This window comes from Corvus brachyrhynchos, unplaced genomic scaffold, assembly GCF_000691975.1.
Source record: "Corvus brachyrhynchos isolate BGI_N302 unplaced genomic scaffold, ASM69197v1 scaffold346, whole genome shotgun sequence".
In the NCBI taxonomy this organism is placed as follows: Eukaryota; Metazoa; Chordata; class Aves; order Passeriformes; family Corvidae; genus Corvus; species Corvus brachyrhynchos.
The window spans coordinates 4,116,792-4,123,704 of NW_008238644.1; positions in this window are offsets into that span (position 1 = coordinate 4,116,792).

The following is a 6,913-nucleotide window of genomic DNA, read 5'->3' on the forward strand; positions in this document are numbered from 1 at the left end:
CGGCTGAGGGAGGTCTGCCTTACTCCCGCGGATGGGGAGAAAAACCAAACCCCCTCCCTCGCCCAGTTTTAATCCGAGATAATAATGCACTCGGGAAATTTTAAGCCTTCAGACAAATGACCCCAGGGGATGGCTTTGTGAATTCAGAGCAGATCCCGCTTGTTTCCTCAAGGCGGCAAGCCAGGAAATCATGGATTGATGAACCGCTTGACGGGCCTGCTAATGAAATTAGCAGCAGCTCCATGAGTTTTTTCAGTGAGCAGGACAGGCAGATGTTGGAGGGAAGCACACAATGGCACAGCTGCACTTGCAGGCTGCCTAAATTCCCGGCAGAGCGGACACGGGGCTCAGCAGATCCAGCTTTGGCTGCTGCCCATTTTACAAGTGGTTTCCCCACTAAGGGTCTCCCAGAGATGGGCAGCAGAGGGCTGCCAGAGGCGTCCAGGAGGAAAACCCCGCTGTATAGGTCTGCTCAGTGCCCTGCAGAGACGTGCCCATGTGCCACGATGTGTTGAGCTGCCTTGTCCATATATTATTAATAATTGCCTTCTCTTAGCTCTCTCCAGAGATAGCTTCTGTTGTACAGGGGATTTTCTCAGCTGTGGGCTGTGGATGGGAGACATCAAATATGGAGCAAATATATTGACTTTGGGAGAGGTCCTGCCAGGGGGAAACGTGTACTTCACCAGGCAGCCACCCATCGGACCAGGGAAGCCCCCTGACATCTGCAGCAGATGTTTTCTGCTATCAAAGGGTGCATCTTCAGACCTTGCCTGCCTGCCTGTACCAGAGCTGCAGGAAAAGGACTGGGATGCTCAGGTGAATCAGCCATAACTGTGTTGTATCATACTGGCTTTCCCTCCCCTGTGAGCATCGCTTCAAGGAATGAAAAGACTGTCACTGGATGATACCCAGAAAAAGCTCTCTCATCGACCTCTGGGAAGTGCAAGTACCCATTTCACAGCTGGGGAAAATGGAGAGAGCCTGCCAGGACACAACGGTGATAACTGCTGCCTCCCAGCTGCCTGCTTTTTGTTTTTCTTAAGGTGTTCATGAAGAAGCCATTTTGGTGGTAGCAAGAGAGCCCCAAAATAACCTCTGCTTAGGCTGTGGGCAGCAGGGCTGGAGACTGCAGCACAGGAGACCATCTGGCTTTGCCCATTCTCCAGAGCTAAGTTAGGTCAGCAGGCTGCAAACAAGGTTTGTATGAGTTTGGACCAGTGGATTTAGGGATTGCAGAGAAGGCCTGGCTCTGAGCCCAGGGTCTGGCATGAAGCCTGAAGTGCAGCAGGCTCAACCTGGTGAGAAGATCCATGTGCCAGGGGAGTGGTGGGGGCAAGCTCCAGTCTTGCTCTGTCCTCCTGACCACACTGTGTCTCTCCTATGGGCTGGCTGGACCCAAATCTCTTGAAAATCAGGAAAGTTTGGAGGCAACTCCAGGCTCTCCAGCATGGGCCACTTTTAGAGCTCCCTAGACAGCTTTTCCTCCCCCAGCTCCTACCTCCTCAGCACCCAGGGGAACCAGGACTGCTGCTGCTGCTGGTGCTGCTATCCCAGGAGTGAGGCATTGAATGCAGAGGGCTGCTGCAAGTGAGATTCCACCCATTCTCCAGGGGCTGGCATGTGGAGGTGGTGTAGAAGGTCGCCAGCCTCCCATGCAGCTGTTTCCTGGAGGAGGACATATCTTGCTCAGGCTCCTTTGGATTCAGCAGCTCTGAAATCAAAGTGCTTCTCCTGCAGGTTGGAGCGAGGTTCCAGAGGAAATGTTCTGCACTCAGCTTGTTCTCATGGTCCAGGGGTGATGCTGGACATGCCGTGCCCTGGGGCTGCTCTTGGGAAATGGCTCGGGTGGGCAGCCACCACCCCCCTGTGCAGGAGCCACTGCCAGAGGGGGTTGGTGGTGCTGGGCAATGTGTGTTTTCTGTGCAGCCCCCAGTGAGTGCTAAAGGACCTTTCTGAGGTGTGGTTCCCCCCTTTGGAGGGGAAGATTGGTGCTGGGCACCCAGCATGTCCCAGTTTTGTCCTGTGCAGGTGAAGCCCTCTATCACCCCATCTCCATGCAGGGGTCCCACTGTGGTGTGGGGACTGTCACCATCCCCACGAGCACATCTCCCAGCCAGGAGGAGCAGAGCCAAAGGGGATGAACGCTGCACCCTTCTTGTGGGTGGCAGGAGGCTGCAGCCCTGCAGCTCATGCAGGTTCAGGTCAGCCTGTCCGTGAGCTCCCATGCTGGCTGCTGGCTCGCTCCCCTCCTTCTCTCCTGTTCAAAATACCAGGGTGCTGCCTCCTTCTAGGGTAAACAAGCAGAAGTACCCATTCCTTCCTGAATTCAAGCATGTGTTGCCACGACAGCAGCCCTGGGTGAGGGGTGAGCAGGAGGTGAAGGCAACTCAACCAGCTCCCTTGGAGGGATGGACAGAAGATCCTGGGATGCCTTCCCAACAGCCCTTCTCCCCCTGACCCACCAGTTTGGGCTTCTGAGGGTGAAGGCTTCCTTGTCCCATCATGGGGCTCTCCCTGGTGTCCTCCTCAGCCCAGCCCTGCATGTTCCTAAATGTTGCCTTTTGGTCTTGGCCACACGTCACATTACATCTTCTGGACTAGAGAGTGGAGGGAAAATACAGTAGAGGATTTAGGTTTATCCTTCTTGGAGCCAGATAAAGTCTGTCACAGAGAGTGAATCCCTCTGCCTGCCTGTCTGGATGGATTACCTGCAGCTGTAGTGGGGTATTTGCTCTCCTCCAGTGCTGTGATCCCCAGGTGTGGTGTGGGATGGGGGAAGGGGTGCTGTGAAGTGGCCACTGGCCCTCTCTGTGTCTGGCTGTGCTCTGGGAAGAGCTGCCCCGGGTGCTTGGCAGGGCAGGATGGTCTGCAATGGCTTGGGTGGGGCAGGCTGCTCGCTGGGGAAAACAGGAGAGGAAGCAGAGCAGAAGGAGGCTAAGCTGTGCCTGCAGTCCCCACAGAGCTCAGGGGAAGCCCTGATAACACCCCAGGCAGAGGATGGAGATCCCCTCAGGGTCCATGCCCATGATGTGGGTGCAAACCTTGCTGAGGAGGCTGCCAGGGCAGTTTTTAAAATGAGAAGGCACTTTGTCACTTCTCTGAGAAGCTTTTGGAGCGTATTCAGAGCAGAAGTCCTTTCCTGCAGGTTCCTCTTTGTTCCTGAGTCCTCAGATGGGGATGATTCACTTGGGGACTCTGTTCCCTTCGTACTCCAGGCCATGGTGGCATCTGCTTGCTGTGTGAGGTCAGAGGGACAGGGAGAAAGCTTTCAGTGACAGTTTCTGGGTCTTTTATGATCCCATGCGGACAGCTGTTGGTAGCTGTGCAACTCAGAGGGGTGGGGAGATGATGGGATGGGTAATGCAGAACAAGAGAGTGACAAGTTCTTACCTCACGCGTGGCTGTGGATGCTTCTGAGTCTGTTCTCAGCTCTGTCTCTGGCACAGCACTGTCTGGATGCTCCTCACTTGGCTCATCTCTTGAGAAGCAGACTTTTTACCCTTGTGGGAAGTGAGGATTCAGCAGCCACCTTCCCCTCCAGACAGACCCACACTGGCCACACAGGAAACCCCAGCTCCTGTCTTGTCATGAGCATCTTCCTCTTCCTCTGTATAGAATCATGGAATGGCCTGGAAGGGACCCTGCTGTTGTATACAGGGACACCTTCCCTTAGACCAGGTTGCTCAGAGCTCCATCCAGCCTGGATTTGAGCACTTCCAGGGATGGGGCATCCACAGCTTCTCCGGTGCCAGTGCCTCATCACCCTCACAGAAAGAATTTCTTGCTAATAGCTAATCTAAACCTCTCTCAGCTGGGATCCATTCCCACCAACTCTCTACTTGCCCACAGCAGACACCTGAGACCCTGCTGATGGCCCCCATCTTTCCCACTCCCCTTCCCATGCGAGCGACAGACACTGACTGTGGTTTTAAACCCATCTTGTGCAATGGTGTGCAGAGCAGGTGAGCTGGAAGCTGTCTGGATTTGCTGGCCCCAGGCACCCTGCGAGTCCTGCACGTACCTGAGTCACAAAGACAAGCATGTCCCGTGTGTTGGTTCCGCTGATGTGAAGGTCAGAGGGTTCTGCAAGCGGTGACCTTTGAGAGCCTCGCTGCAGAAACACATCCCGGCCGTGTTTCCCCCCCATTTCAGGGTGGTTGTCTGCCTGCTGTCAGCCAGCCTTAAAAATACATGGGGCATGTCAAACGAGGGTTCACACGGAGCTGAGGGAACGGGAATCTTGGAGATTTGTCTGGTAAAGAAAAGACCCAGTGTCTCAGGGATGGTGCCTTGAAGGAGAGGGCTGTTAGCACAGAGGAGTCTTCCTCGTGTAAGAAATCACAGGGAGCAAGGATACACTTGCCTGCAGCACTGCAGTCCTGCTGTGCCCTGTTCTCTTCCAGCCTCTTCATCCCTCCTTCCCAGCCCTGACTTGGTCCGGGTGGTTTTGAATGCCACATGAATCGATACTTTTAATTAGCTGCCATATCTCATTTCTGCTTTATTGCTCGGATAAGCAAATTAAAAGTGAGCATGCTGTGGTGAGCTGTTACCTTGGGTGGGCTATGAGCACAGGCTGTTTCTTGCCCCTGGAAGCCCTGAGATGCTGCCAGTCACTGGAACAGAGGCTCAGAGGAGTTGCAAGGGAGGGTGTGCAGAGGAGATGGAGAAATGCCTGGCTTATTTGGGTTGCTGGGAAAGCTGGACAATGTCTCCATTTGAGATGAGGGACCTGGGGCTAACCAGCTCTGTGCCAGGTGGCCAAGCTCCTCTGTATCCTTCCTTCGTGGTGGGAAAACCCTTTGGACTGAGAAGGTACAGCTGGCATGGGCACACAGAGGGGCTTTGCCAGGGCTGAGCAGCCCCACACTGGGGCACAATTTGGGGGACTGTCAGGCTTGTACCAGTCTTCAGGGTGGTACCTGTCACATCTATCCCCAGAAGCAGCCTGGGGAAGGGTGCAGGAGGTGAAGCAGACAGGGAGGGACCCTGCATCAGGTTGATGTGGGGCTGAGCTTTTCCTTGCAGTCAGATGCCCTGAACTCATCCATCCCCCTTGGGGGACAGGGCAGGACAGAGATGTGTTAGCCCAGCTGGGGGGTGTTACCTACCAAAAGCCAAACACACCTCCTAATGCCGAGCCCAAAATGTATCATGTCTAATTAAAAGTTTTAACAGTATAACCAAAAATGCAATGAACAGTTGTTGTTGTTATTATTAGTCCAGTTAAAATGCCACTAGCGCTGACAGCCTATTGATTGTGCAATCAATACCTAACAAATGCCATCAGCAGTGCTGCTGTTGGAGCTGCTGTGCAAGTCAGAGCCAGGATTTCCCCTGTGCCCCTGGTGCTGGGCTCCCCCAGGTACTTTGGGGTCCAGGCAGTGGGGGCAAAGAGCCATCACCCTCCTCAGCTCTTTGCCAGGAGGACTGTGGGGGTTTCATGTGTTTTCCCGCAGGCCTCAGGCTCAGCATGTGAACTCACTTGTCTGTGAGTTCATGGGGCATCTGACTTGACTAAATGTGTTCCCTTGCACATCCATGGGACAGCTCCTGTCCCATGCTCCTGCTGCCCCTGAGGGGGATTCTGCTCAGCTCACAAGTTTGCATTGCCAGCCCTGAGATGTGGGGGGTCTCCCATCATCTGTGCCCACATCTTCAAGATGACACTCAGGCTGGTAATGCTGCCTCTGCAGCTTATTCTGGAGCCTTAGGGTTCGCCCTACCTCAGCTTTTAAATCATTTATTTATATTGTGATTATGAACAACTCTATGGGTCCAAATGCCACAGTGGGATCCTCTGCTCCTTGGCACTCCGTTCTCCCTCCTACCCAGTCTCTGGTCCCAGGTCCAGGTCGCTGTGCTGAGGTGTCCCAGAGCTACTCCTCACATTCCCAGTGAGATGAATCTGGGCTGAGGTGAGCCCAGGCTCGGCTCATGCTGCCTTCCAGCACCTCAGCAAAAGGGAAGTGTAAATGATTACTCTGAATGCTGAGTGCTTGACATGGCTCTTCCTGGAGCTGATGCTGCCACGTGCATGGTTTTTGGTCTAGGTCATCCAGCTGCAGTCCCTGCTTGGGTGCTGCCCTCCAGAAGGACTGGCAGGAGCAGAATGAGTTTCTTGTGGAGTTTCTTCACTGTCCTGTGCTGGTGGAGGACCCCACACCCTGTGACCAGGCTCTCCTACCAGCTCTGCAGCCAGCAGGTGACACAGAGGCAGTGACACAGAGCCCTGCCATCTCCTGATGCTTTCCCCTGCCTGCTCACCTGGGACATGGAGAGTCTGACTCCTCTCCAAGCTGCTGTGATCCCTGTGTATCTCACCATTATCTGGATGCTCCTAAATTTGGGACTGTTCTGTACCCTCTTACCTGGCTAAGGTCTGCTTGGAGCTTTCCTGCTGTGGCTACCTGCATTTCCCCGGCAGTAACGTGGATTGTAACTCCTGTGCCAATTTCTGCCTTGTGCTGGTGCTCCCTGGTTTCTGGTAGTGTGCTAGCCTTGAAGGGAGAACTCCATTAGGGGAATTAAAAGTGTTGAATGTGAAACCTTGAATGTAGCTGCGAGGCAAAATGTGGTCTGACAGATCCTCTGGCTTGTCAGAGCCTCTGACTGATGGGCGCCAGTGGGCTGCTGTCTGTCAAAAGGGAAAGACAAATTGAGACAAAATGTCTCATGAAAAAAAACCACCAGACCAGCAATTTATGGAAATCTTTCTACTACAAAGCAATGGCAAAGGTTCCCTGTAAGCTGGGCTGGGCTTGATTGCTTTCTGTCAGACACAGAGGGCGTTCTGGGAGAGCTCAGACTGACAGACCTGTTTGCATGGAGTAGCTGGCTGTTACTCCTTTTTCCTTCTCCAGCCTTGGTCTGGACCAGGAGGGTGGTGAGGCTCTGCTGCTGGCAGACT